We start from the raw sequence: 14037 nt of genomic DNA, 5'->3' as shown, positions 1-14037 counted from the left end.
TGCAACCTTCAAGCCATATTAAAGAAGATAAGGTTTCGCAATACTTCAATTGAAGTAGCGAGAGCCTCCAACCGTCAGCCATATTAAAGAAGATAAGATTTCGCAATTGGAGTTAATCTAAAACCTGAATAAAGTCAAAAGCAAAACTCCAGGTTCAGACAGAATTTCATAAAAAATGTTAAGAGCTCTATCCCCCATCGGAAGACTCTGTCTACTTTCATTATACAATACTGCGTTGGAATAATTCCCCAATCTTGGAAAACTGCCATGGTCACCCCTATTCCAAAAAACAACTGCAATATCCAAGAAATAAAATCGTATTGCCCAATTTCCATAATATCATGCCTATCCAAACTTATGGAGAAAATTATTGCCACGTGTTTAGCTTGGTTCTGCGAATCACGATACCTCATTCTGATTATGTGATAGATACACATAGATTTTACTGCCTCTAAAGCTATCTCTTCACGATTCTCTCCATAGACTTTGAGAAGGCCTTTGGCCGTATAGGTCTACATATTTTTCTGAACTGCCTGAGGGAATGGGACGTAGGACCTAAAACCTTTAAACATATAAAATCATTTCTATCAAATAGAAAGTTTAGAGTAAAAATCGATATTTACTCAAACATCCATTCCCTGCACAATGGCTTACCCCGAGGGTCACCACTTTCGGTAGTCCTCTTTCAAATCGCTCTTAATGAAATAAGTAAGATAACATTAAAACATAATCACATAGAACATTGCCTGTACGCATATGACGTTTATATTATTAGTAAAAGACATTGCGATTTGGAAAACCGCTTTAAAAAATGGGTTGAACGATATACTTACACGGAACGACAGCTCCGGTGCAAGAATATCGCTTCAAAAAACGAAGAAATTACATATATGAACAAAAATGCAAAGCATCGGAATATATCCTTACTGTTAGTAACCATTGTGTTAAAAATGTAAAAAAATTTAAAGATCCTAGGTAAAACATTCTCAAATAGATATTATTGGGTTGAACATTGTAATTTGTTAAAAAAAAATCATTAACTAAAAAGCTAACCCCATACAATACATTGCAGGAAAAAATTATGTTCATATCAACACACTTATACATATAAATACCTAAAACCTTAATTTTAAGTAAAATCGATTACGGCTTATGGCCATGGTGCAAAATTGGTATTAAATATAATTCGCACAAAATATCAAGCTGCCGCAAGAGCGAGTACTTATGCCATAAGAACCACTCCAGTATCAAACATCCTTGCTGAAGGCGGGTTTCCGAGTACTAAAGATAGAGTACCCGAATAGGAACGTAAACAATGCACAAAGTTACTGTTTCTCAGCCAACTCAGGATGGGCACATCAGAACCACTATAAAAGCAACAAAACATTCTGAATACCATCAGCCATTCACCAATCCTAACAATATGCCAAACAACTTAAGATTAAGGAAGCAAGAAATTACATCACACGATACCCTACTTGAAAAATCAACACGAGATCATGTGATACGGAACTCTCTCCTTACAAAAAATATACTACATCAGATACTATATACAAATAACAATTTCTCGAAAAATTATTCACTGCGAAACAAAATAATTGGTAGCTGATGTACACAGATGGTTCCAAAATGGGAAACAATAACATATCATATGCTGTGGTGAGCGAACAAGAAAATATCTTACTCAATAAACGTCTGGTTAGTTATTCCACAATATTTACTGCCGAAGCTTTAGCCATTTACAACGCCGTTTTAATTACCCTAAAAACAAAAAAATAAAGTATTAATATGTACAGATATCCTGTCGGTCATAAAAGCGGTGGCAAATCCGTCAACATCCGCGTGGCAAACAATAAACAAAATTAAAGACTTATTGATTGAGAACGAAAATCGGCTAAAACTTTTGTGGATACTAGGACACTGTTCCAACAAAGGAAATGATCATGCCGATGCAGCCGCAAAATTCGCTTGCCAAGTCCGGACTCTACCCTTACTCAAGTTACGGACTCTACCGTTAAAAAAAATCACCTTCGTAACTTCATCGATCAGTTGAACAACAACACAACAAAGAGCAACTGGTCGCAATACCAGCATAGACACTACAAAAATATCATGGCTAACTTCAATCCGCCTGCTTTCCCCTCTAATGTACGAAAAATAAAATAAAAACATAATGTATAATGTTTTTGGCCCTTAATATAAACTATTTTAAAATTTTATTGAGCTCAAGGCCGGTTATATATATCCCGAAAAAGGGAAATAAAGAAAAATTATTTGACGCGCTCGTTTGACACTTTAAAATAAATTTTAAATTTTCGGAAAACATTTAAGGTTTTAGCGATTAAATTGCGAAAAAGTAAAAGCTCAAAAGTTTTGAACGGTTTGCAACTAATTTGCGAAAAAGTGGGAGTTTAAAGTTTCGAACGGTCTGCAGTTATATACCAAAACAGTGTTAACAAAAGCTGGAGGCGGCCATCATTGACAACAAACAACAGAAGTTTTCATCATCAAAGGATTTGGTAAGTATTCCAAAAAAGTATTATTATCTAATATTAATATATTATGGTGTCACCATAATATAGATATGCATATGCGCTGATGCAGCTATATATTACGATGTACACCAAAACGAGTGAAGTGCTAAGTCCCTGACAAAGTTCAGGAAGATTTTATGGTGTCATCATAATATATACATGTACATGCGCTTGTGCATTTATATATCCTGGTGTAAACGAAAACAAGTGAAGTACTAAGTTCTTGACAAAGTTCTGAAAGATTTTATGGTGTACATCAAAACCAGTTCAGTGCCAGGCCCAAACAAAGTTCAGGAAGATTTTATGGTGTCATCATAATATATACATGTACATGCGCTTGTGCATTTATGTATCCAGGTGTACATGAAAACAAGTGAAGTACTAAGTTCTTGACAAAGTTCTGAAAGATCATAAAATATATATGTACCTGCGCTTGGACATATATGCATAATAGTGTATGTCAAAACGAGTTCAGTGCTAAGTCCCTGACAAAGTTCAGCAAGATTTTATGATGTCGTCATAAAATACATATGTACCTGCGCTTGGACATATATGCATAATAGTGTATATTAAAACGAGTTCAGTGATAGGCCCCTGACAAAGTTCGGGAAGATTTAATGATGTCCTCATAAAATATATATTTACATGCGCTTGGACATATATGCACAACAGTGTACATCAAAACGAGTTCAGTGCCAGGCCCAAACAAAGTTCAGGAAGATTTTATGGTGTCATTTTAATCTTAATAATATTATAAATGCGAAAGTTTGGGTGTTTTATGTCCAGACGTTCGTATTTGTGACTTAATAACGCCAGAAAGGTTACACGGATTTTGATGAAATTTGGGACACAGATGGACAATAGTCTACTGGCTAAAAATTTTTCGCAAATGGAATGGGGGCGGTTCCCTGTCTCGTCCCGCCATCCGCCCCCATTCACTGATTTTTATTAACACGCTTTTATTAGCTTTACCTGTATGTTTGTTTGTAACTCTTCATTCGTTTCAACGCACCTGCTGCCTTATTAACATACTTTTATAATTAGCTTCACCTTATTTGTAATCCCGTCGGGGTCATTTCGGAACTATTCCGAGAACATTTGGAGACCCTTCCGGGTGCATTTCTGAATGGTTTTCAGAATCCGTCCGCGATACCGTCGGGGTCATTTCGTGGCTTTCGATCATTTGAGGACCCTATCAGGTTATCAGCTCATTTAGTTATTTTTTTACTCTATTACAAAAATAAAATACATTAGACAGACAAATTTTGATTAAACAGATAACTTGATAAGCAGGCTAACGTGAATAGCCCATATGTTTAGTTTTCTTTTGCTATTATTTAACCCGAGCTCTAAAAAAAGGAAGATCAAGTTTTTAAAAATTGTGTTAAATCAATTTGGCTTTCAATTTTATTTCAGCAATGCAAATATTCACCTCAGCACTAGTGCCTTTCGTTAACCCGAGCTCTAAAAAGGGAAGATTTACAATTTTGTTGAATTGATTTCTACTTTTGACTTTTATTTTATTTTTCTTTTCTTATGAATCAAATACTTCAACCTTTCTTCACAGGGTGCAACCATAGCTTCAGTAAGCAGAATTTTAGAAAAGGTTAATAAAGCCTGTATCTGAAAGTTATATTGAATCTATAACTTATTTTGACTTATTTTTTCTATTATTCCAGTAGCAAACATATCTTTGGGACCATAAGAACCATAATGACAACCACTTACGCTGATATGGATCTGCTGGCAACGGAGAAAAAAATTTTTTTTTCATATTAGTTTAACTTATATAGCTAGATATAATGGTAAGAAACTTTGTAAAGTTGTAACGAAAGTAAATATTTTTCACTCACCATAAACGAGCAAATAATGCTAGTATATATCGAAAGAAAGGTAATTTGATTACCTTTCTTTCGATACTACTATCGTTTAAATCTATATCCGATTTTTTTAAAATTTTTGGAAAATAAGAGATACATGTATATAGCTAGAGAAAACTTGGTAAAACTTTGTAAATTTGTAAGAAAAGTGTATGTTTTTCACTCCTTGCAAACGAGTTTCAAGTTTAAGCATATACCAAAAGAAAGATAATTAAATTATTGTACTTTTGATAGTACTGTCGATCGAATCAAAAAGTTTTTTCCAAAATTTTTATATTTTAGAAAAACATCTCTGTAGTAAAATTGTTTGCAAAGTTATACAAGTCTTTTTCATTCATTGTGGCTTTTTGTTAAAAATAACTGACTGGCTCTCTGATAAATATCAAAGTTTATTAAATCGAGTGATCAAAAAGCTAATAGGTTCTTTATTAAATATAATAGAATTAAAAAGATACTTATCACAACAATCCTTTCAAAATTTAGCTTATCGATTGATTGGTTTTTAATTGCCCTTTTAGAAGCTCGACCTAATCAGCTTTGATATTTTATCAATTATACTAGGTTCAAACACACACCAAATTGGCAATTTATACTATTTGGGCAATTTATTACGCAATTTATCATATAATAAATTGTAATAATAAATTGCCAATTTAAAAAAAATTGCGTAATAAATTGTTTCAAACTGCAAATACAACCTTGTAAAGTGTGTTTATTGAGTAGATTTCAACGTCAGTTGCGCATGGCTGAACTATATGGTTGGCTCATTTCATCAGCTGATTTTATGTCTTTCATTTCACTGGAGTAGGGATTGTCAAAAGTTGATGGCAAACTCAAAATGAAACCAAAACATTGAACACATTTTCTTACAACACACAAAAATTTCAAAGTTTTATGTTTTCATTCCATTTCATTCGCCTAATACCAACACGCACATTTTGACAGTCTGAACAAAGGTATGTTCTTGCTGTAGAGATGAGCCAACCAGCTATCAAATTACTATTGTGTAAGCTAAATCGAGTTGTATGAACAGCACTCAATTCAAATCGAAATTTCCTCAATTTATTTTTCTGTTTGGACATAGTATTATCGATTTAATTACTTTAATAAATAAACAAATGTCATTTTATGTCAAAAATCCGAACATTACGCTGTTATTCAAAATTATTTTATTTCAATATTATTTGTAATTCTTTTTTAATTTATATAAAAATTATTATACTTTCGTAAATACTTAAAAAAAAATTGTGACTTTAAGACAGCTTTATCTTAAAATTTATCTGTGCGATAAAGAAAAATTTAATGTAAAAAGTCCTTTTGACAGATGCATTCTTAACATTTTATGATAAAACGGCCTTTAGAACTTTAATATTATTAAATAAACCTTTTCATAAAAATTAAAAAAAAAAAGTTTGGAGATTTTTTGGGTATTTTGGAGTTTTTTAGGTATTTTAGAAGGACTTTTGGGTATTTTTTAGACATGCTTTTTTCCAATTTTTCCGATATGGCAAACCCTACAAAAATACAACCCCGTGTTACGGGAAATTTTCAGTTAGAGAGGAGCATCTTTGCATTTTTCTTTATGGCATTTTGGTATAAGTGTGAGAAGGATGCGCGATCACTCGTCACTGCCTATACAAAATTATAAATTTTTTTAGCCACTTTTTTACGTGTGCATTATCCAGATTTTTACGCAGTTTTGGTTGGCAGGGTATCTTCCGATATCGAAAATCTCAAAAAATGGTAAAACTGATACAATGTAAAAACAGATATTGATAAAATGGTGAAACTTGTTTTAATTTTGTGACGCAAAATTAGTAAAATTTTGGAAAATGGGAGTGGCCACCTACATTTAGTAGAAGAAAATATAAAAATTTTGGAAACCATAAATCAAAATCGTTGGCTGAAGTATGGCTCATGGCGCAAACGTAAACGTATACTCGTGTAAAAAAAACACGGCTAAACTCAACAAAGCCTCGGCTAAGAACACAACCTTTAACTGATGACGCCGATGGCAAATGTTCGCTTCCCAGTTGGTGCTATGTACCGGAGCGACTCGGGATTTTTCCCGACCAAGGACTGTCATTTCAGTGTAACCCCATTTAATTCGTTATGTCTTTCCCACAAATTGTCATCCCTCCAGCAGCTCCTCGCAGCGAGACTGCTCTCCTGCTCCGGGCAGGTATCGAACCCAATCCGGGTCCGTCTGCTGACCCCGGACCTGAGAAATTGTTTTGCTGCGTTTGCCGGAAAAGAAACTTTTTAGGACGGTCATACTCTTGTCAGTGTATCTCGAGCAAGGGATGGTTGCATCGGACAGGTTGTTCAGGGCTAGACCCTAAAACCAGACGTCCCCGTAATTTCTATAAATCTCTTGTGGCTCGCTGCTGTTCACGCCCAAGGGCGTCCCGTAGTCTGCGCCTTAGAGCCTCCCCCCCCCCCCCTACATCGCAGCAGCTCCGCTGCTCAGCAAGCCACTACTAGTTCCCCCAGCTGCTCGCCCCCTTAAGTGCTTCCAGCTCATACGGCCGCTCCCACTCATAACTACAATCTCCGTAGTACAGTGATCAGCAATGCCGTATATCAGCCCCCACCCACGTCTTCTTCCCCCTTCTTTTCCGGCAGCAATCGTGTAGGTCAGGGAAACAGACTCTTAGTCCCTACCACCTTTTGCACTGTCTGCAAGCACGGAATATATATGTTTGCGACATCCGCCCAATGCAGCTCCTGCCGCGGTCGGTGCCACTTTCCTAGATGTTCTAGTCTTCGCGACGGAAACCCCTGACGGGATTCATTGCGCCGTGTTCCCAGGCCGCAAACCCAAATACACCGGGCACCCCAAATGCTTACCCAGGGACGACCAGTCCCAGGGCCACAACAGCAATTGCGTCCTAGCCTCTCACAACCCAGGCGTAGTCATCCGTCACTTACTCCTAGAGTGACGACGTCTCCCCCGTTGCACTTCAGAATTCTGCAGTTAAACTGTAATGGATTAACTGGTAAGATCACGGAGGTAGTCGATTTCATGAAGCGGCATAACATCCGCATTGCTGCGATTCAAGAGACTAACCTCACAGCAAGATCTGCTCTGCAGACCTGTTCTGGGTATGATGTCCACAGAAAAGATCGCGAGAGCAGGAATAGAGGCGGTCTCGCGTTTATCATACACCACTCAGTGCAAGATCATATATTTGATCCCGACATCGGCCGCAAGGACAAGGTCCTGGAACGTCATGGCGTATCTGTCCGGTCAGGCAATGTAAACCTAGAAATCGTCAACATCTACATCCCTCCCTAATGTTAGTGCGTTACCCACTGACGACAATCGCATTATCTTAGGCAATTTCAATGCCCATCACGACCCATGGCATTCAAACTTGCAGGCGGACAGCAGTGGTGAGCTGTTGGCGGATCAAATAGAAGAAACAACGTTCTGCACAATAAACGGAGACGCCTCCACTCGTATGGTAGGAAGCTGTCACAGTTCGCCAACGAGTCAACGCAGGACTCGTAAACTGCGTCAACTGGCAGCCGAGGTAAAATTTGCATCTGACCACCTGCCTATACTTTTTTCACTTGAGCGAAACGCCGACTCCATTGTCTCTGAAAAACGCACTTTCATAAACTTTAAAAAAGGAAAGTGGGAAGAATATAAATCCTTTACAGATAGCCGCTTTTCTGCCCTCCCTATTCCGACTGATGCTCGCCAAGGGAGCGTGCTTTCGCAAGGTCAATGAATCCGCCGCGGCTCGTTTTATTCACGCCGGAAGAATTCCCGAAGTTCGGCCTCACTTTCCGGCGGAGGCGGTAAATTTAGCGAGAGAACGTGACCTTATAAGACAGCTCCATCCCGGCGACCCCCAAATAAGGGATATAAACCAATGCATCAGATTGCTTGTGGATGAACACAAGCGGGCGAAATGGGAGGAACACCTAAGCGGTTGTAACCTCTCTGCCGGTGTAGGTGACCTTTGGTCCACCGTAAAGTCCCTATCGAATCCGTCCAAGCACAACGACAAAATTTCCATCGCCTTTGGCGATAAAGTGCTGTCGGATGCGAAAAAATGCGCGAGCGCCTTTTGCCGACAATATATAAAGCATTCTACGGTTGACAAAGCTAGACGGAAGGCCAACAGACACGCGCACAAACCTAAAATCAGTGCGTCCCCAATTACCATCACCGCCAAAGAGGTTGAGGATGCTATCGGTCAAGCTAAACCAACTAAAGCGGTGGGCCCTGACGGCATAGCCATGCCGATGCTTAAAAGCCTAGGAAATGGGGGTTTTAAATATTTAGCACATGTCTTCAACCTGTTTATTTCCACCTTTGTCATTTCCGAAAAATGGAAAATGGCCAAGGTGGTCCCACTACTAAAAGCCTGGGAAACCAGCTAACATAGGAGAGTTATATCGCCCGATAGCTCTCCTAACGCCAGTAGCCAAGACGCTTGAAACCATTTTACTGCCCCATTTCAAGGCAAATTTGCCACTAGCCTCCCATCAGCATGGCTTTAGAAAACTGCACAGCACTAAAAATAAAAAAATGTAAGGCGCGATAACCTCCGAAGAGATCTAAGGCCGAGCTTCTCTTCCAATTTGCGTCGTGCTCCTCTTGATTTCCCCTACAAATTGGCCGGACGGGACCTACATGTTTTATGCCGACTCCGAACGGCATCTGCAAGGCAGATGAGTTTCCACTGAGAGCTTTTCATGGCAGAAATACACCCGGAGCGTTTACCAAACGCTTCCGAGGGGCGACCCCGCTTAGAAAAATTGTCTTCTAATTGAAAAATCTTATTTCTAAAATGTTGATGTTGCTCTGCCCGGGGTGTGAACCTGGGGCATACGATGTGGTAGGCGGAGCACGCTACCATCACACCACGGTGGCCGCCAACACACAGCACATAACCGCGCTAAATGCTATTAGCACCCGGATAAATTGCGGTTTAAATCAAAACCCCCACCATAGAACAGTACTCGTTGCGCTAGACTTATCAAAAGCCTTTGATTCGGTCAATCATGGCACGTTACTGCAAGACCTGGAATAGTCTACCCTTCCCCCCCTCCCAAACCTTAAAAGGTGGACCGCAAATTATCTGGGCGGACGGCAGGCATCGGTGCAATTTAGAAACGAAACATCTAAAACAAGGATAGTTAAACAAGGGGTGCCACAGGGTGATGTCCTATCCCCACTTTTGTTTAACTTCTACATATCAAAGCTATCTTCGCCACCAGAAGGAGTTACTATAGTTTCCTACGCCGATGACTGCACAATAATGGCCACAGGCCCAGGCCCACTGATCGATGAGCTATGCAACAAAATAAACGGCTACCTCCCTGATCTCTCCAGTTTCTACACTTCGCGAAACCTGACATTATCACCGACTAAATCTTCCGCGACCTTATTTACAACATGTACGCCCTAAACGTCGACCATATTGAATATCCACGTCGATGGCACACGCTACCGACTGTCCTACACCCCAAAATCTTGTGTTTGATCAGGAACTACATTTTGGTGAGCATGCAGCCGCAATTGTACCGAAAGTCCAGAGCCGTAATAAAATCCTTAAATCCCTTGCTGGTAGCACTTGGGGAAAAGACAAAGAAAGGCTCATTACCACATACAAAGCAATTGGCCAGCCGATTGCATGCTATGCGTCCCATATATGGTCGCCAAGCCTAAAAACTACTCACTGGAAGAAGCAACAGGCCTGTCAAAATACTGCTCTCAGAGCCGCCACGGGCTGTCTCTTATGTCCCCAGAACACTATCTACATAATGAGGCGAGAATACTCCCCATCAGGGAGAGAAATGAGATGCTAACCAAACATTTCCTGTTGAATACCCAGAAACCTGGGCATCCCAACAGACATCTGTTTGATGAGCCAACACCGCCTAGGGGCTGAAGGAGTCATCTCCGTAAGCATTTTGAGAAAATACGGCACCTGAGAACTCAGCCGTGTGAAGCAAAAAAACACATGCAGGTCTTCAGTGAACTCCACAAAAAGGCGTCGTACCTTTATGCCAGGAATTGTCCGGTGAATCCTGTACTCAAAGAACAATACCCTAAACTTGCAAAAGAGAAACGCACACTCCCTAGCGAAACGCGAGTCACTCTAGCCCAACTTCGATCTGGATACTGTAACAGGTTAAACTCTTACATATTCAGAATCAACCCCGACATACAAAATGTATGCCCTGCTTGCAATGTGTCCCCACATGACACCAACCATCTCTTCAATTGTAATGTGGAAACAACGCCTCTAACACCTCTCTCATTATGGTCCACCCCTGTTGAAACGGCAAGTTTCCTTGTACTACCGTTAGAGGATATTGATGACAATTTGTGATCGGTCGCACCTATTGGATGGTGCGAAGCACTGCTACAACAACCACAACAAACTTATAACGAGCAACCAAAATATACGTTTGTAAACTCGGTCTGAGCAAACGTTCATAGAAAGTTCAAAATATATCAAAATTTTAAAGAGTTTTCTCCTTAAAAAAATAAAATAAATTTCTCCGGAAAGTTCGAGTAAGAGGGGCTTTCATAGGTTGATTCATATATTGGCTTATAACTTATATGTCGTCAGTAGTACATAAACCATAAACTGTTAATTGATTTTTGGAAATGTTAGATAAATCTTAGAGGACATTGATGACAATTTGTGATCGTTCAGACCTATTGGATCGGGCGAAGCACTGCTACAACAACAACAACATGGCAAATGTTGAAAGGACAATGATTTGAGTGCATGCACCTGGAATGTCCATTCCCTGAATGGGATTGGTGCAGTTGCCCGTCTGGTTGTTGTCCTCGTCAAAGTGAAATCCGAAATCACCGACATCCAAGAAATGCGTTGGACGAAGCAAGGAAGATTAAAAATTCTGATATCTACTGGAGTGGCCATAAAAATAAGAGCAGATGGGTCTCCTACGCATTATCTAAGCGAGGATAAGCGTTTTTTACGCGCAAACGTAACCGTATAGGCGTGTAAAAAAACACGGCTAAAATCAACAAAGCCTCGACTAAGAAGACAACCTTTATAGTGATGACGCCGATGGCAAATGTTGAAATGACAATGATTTGAGGGCATGCACCTGGAATGTCCGTTCCCTGAATGCGATTGGTGCAGGTGCCCGTCTGGTTGTTGTCCTCTTCAAAGTGAAATCCGAAATCACAGATATCCAAGAAATGCGTTGGACGAAGCAAGGAAGGAAGAAGATTAAAAATTGTGATATCTGCTGGAGTGGCCATAAAAATAAGAGCAGATGGGTCTCCTAAACATTATCTGAGCCAGGATAAGCGTTTTTTTTTTACGCGCAAACGTAAACGTATACGGGTGTAAAAAAAAAACACGGCTAAAATCAACAAAGCTTCGGCTAAGAAGACAACCTTGAACTGATTACGCCGATGGCCAATGTTGAAAGGACGATGATTTCAGGGCATGCACCTGGAATGTCCGTTCCCTGAATGGGATTGGTGCACATGCCCGTCTGGTTGTTGTCCTCGTCAAAGTGAAATCCGAAATCACCGACATCCAAGAAATGCGTTGGACGAAGCAAGGAAGGAAGAAGATTAAAAATTGTGATATCTACTGGAGTGGCCATAAAAATAAGAGCAGTTTCGGCGTTGGATTCGTGGTGGAAGAGAGACTTTGTCGCTAAGTAGTGGCGCTCAGGCCTGTGGACGAATAAAAGCAATATTTTTCAATCGTCGCTATCCGAATAAAAGTAAAATTTTTCAATATATCATTTATCTGTCCATGCACCGACAGACGAGAAAGACGATGAGGTGAACACTGCTACAACAACAACAATAACGATGAGGCGAAAGACACCTTCTATGAACGTTTAGAACGCACATGCGAGCGCTACCCCCACCATGATATAAAAGTTGTGCTTGGCGAGTTTTACGACAGGCAAAGTAGGCAAAGAAGGCGTATTTTGGCCCCATAATCGGAAAGTTCAACCTGCGCAATGAAACTTCTCCTAATGGACTGAGGCTTATTGACTTTGCCAAGCTACAATTGCAAAATAAAAACAATCAAACCTACTGCCAAATACGGAACAACAATTGATGCGGTATTTATCATCATATATATTATTTCTAATTGCTGTTTTTATGTACGGGTCCCTTTTCCCCCTTATATTGGAATCCAAATCTATAAATAAAGTTTTGGTTGTAAATTAGGGCTATTAGCGAGCTTTGGGCAATTTTCGCCGTAGTGCTTTTGTTTAGCTATATACTATTAAAATAATGTTAAAAATAAACGATTGTGAGCACACAAAGAAACCTATTCGTACTATGGAACTATTGTGAATATTTGCACTGCATTACCGACAGTTGCTATTGTACGCTAGACGGCAGCGCAAGCTGTAAGTTTTAATTTATTGGCGGCAGTTGCTATTATACGCAAGATGGCAGCGCAAGCTGTAAGTTAATAGAACAGCTGATTTCTGTTGATATTTGATAAGATACTTTTATATTGGTTGCGCAAGATGCGCACGGGTTAGGCTCGTATATATTATTTGTAATTGCTGTTTTATGTGCGGGTCCCTTTTTGGCTCTTATTTGGAATCCAAATCTGTAAATAAAGTTTTGGTTGTAAAGATGGAGATTCGGGCTATTTTGGGCAATTTTGGTCGTAGTGCTTTTGTTTAGCTATATTTTATTAAAATAATTTGTTAAAAATAAACGATTGTAAGCACACAAAGAAAGCTATTTCTACTATGGCACTATTGTGAATATTTGCACTGCATTACCGGCTGTTGCTATTATATGCCAGCGCAAGCTGTAAGTTTTAATTGATTGATAGAACAGCTGATTTCTGTTGATATTTGATAAGAGACTTTTATATTGGTTGCGCAAGATGCGCACGGGTCCGGCTCGTTATATATATTGATAATGTTATGCCCAATACTTTTGCAACATACATACCTCAGTCACTGGGAGAATTATGTTGTCACGACTTGAAATAAATTCTTAAATTTTTGTATTAAATAAAAAAAATTATAATTAAATAACAGTCGTCACTTTCTGGAAAAAAAATCGTTATGTTTTATGTTATAATTATGTCGCGTTCTTTCTGCTCATTAGTTTTACAAAATAATGTCGATGTTTCACAACTGCCAGTCGTCCCGCATACAGCCTCACAGCATTACAGAATCTCCACAATGCTTAGCAACTGCTTAAATATTTTTGAGCTGCAGCTTTTATTTTCGCTTCCGCCATATCTTGCAGCAACCTTCAAAATATGTTAAATTTGTTCTCATCACTAAAAATTACCTTTAAATAGGAGTAAAAACCATTGGTTTTCTTTGCGAACTTTTGAGAAAAGCCTTTATTTGCGTACATGAATGTCATTCGTCCTTGAATATCATTGTTTTTATGCACTCTTCGAATTGTTTCGTCCGATTCTTGGGTTTGTGGTGTTGTTTGAAGTTTCGTATTGATTTTCGGGGCCGATGGATGAGGGTTTTCACGGTTTCTGCCTCATTGTCATATTTTCTAAATTACCGCGCTCTTTACGCCGCACAGTGTAACTTTTTTCACTTTTAGGATGCCAAAATTAATAACAGCCAAACCAATGGAGCACTGCATGATGATTTGAGAATAA

The 14037-nt window shown here is 39.2% G+C and overlaps 1 protein-coding gene across 2 annotated transcripts in view; it reads right to left on the bottom strand.

Moving 5' to 3' along the window:
- The window catches only part of LOC137236976 (uncharacterized), a 225855-nt gene that overhangs the window by 50741 nt on the left and 161077 nt on the right, over positions 1-14037 (bottom strand). The window lies entirely within an intron of this gene.

The sequence above is a fragment of the Eurosta solidaginis genome, chromosome 1 (assembly GCF_040869045.1).
Source record: "Eurosta solidaginis isolate ZX-2024a chromosome 1, ASM4086904v1, whole genome shotgun sequence".
Classification (NCBI taxonomy): domain Eukaryota; kingdom Metazoa; phylum Arthropoda; class Insecta; order Diptera; family Tephritidae; genus Eurosta; species Eurosta solidaginis.
Note: the sequence above shows the minus strand (reverse complement) of the source record. Positions and strands in the feature narration are given on the sequence as shown.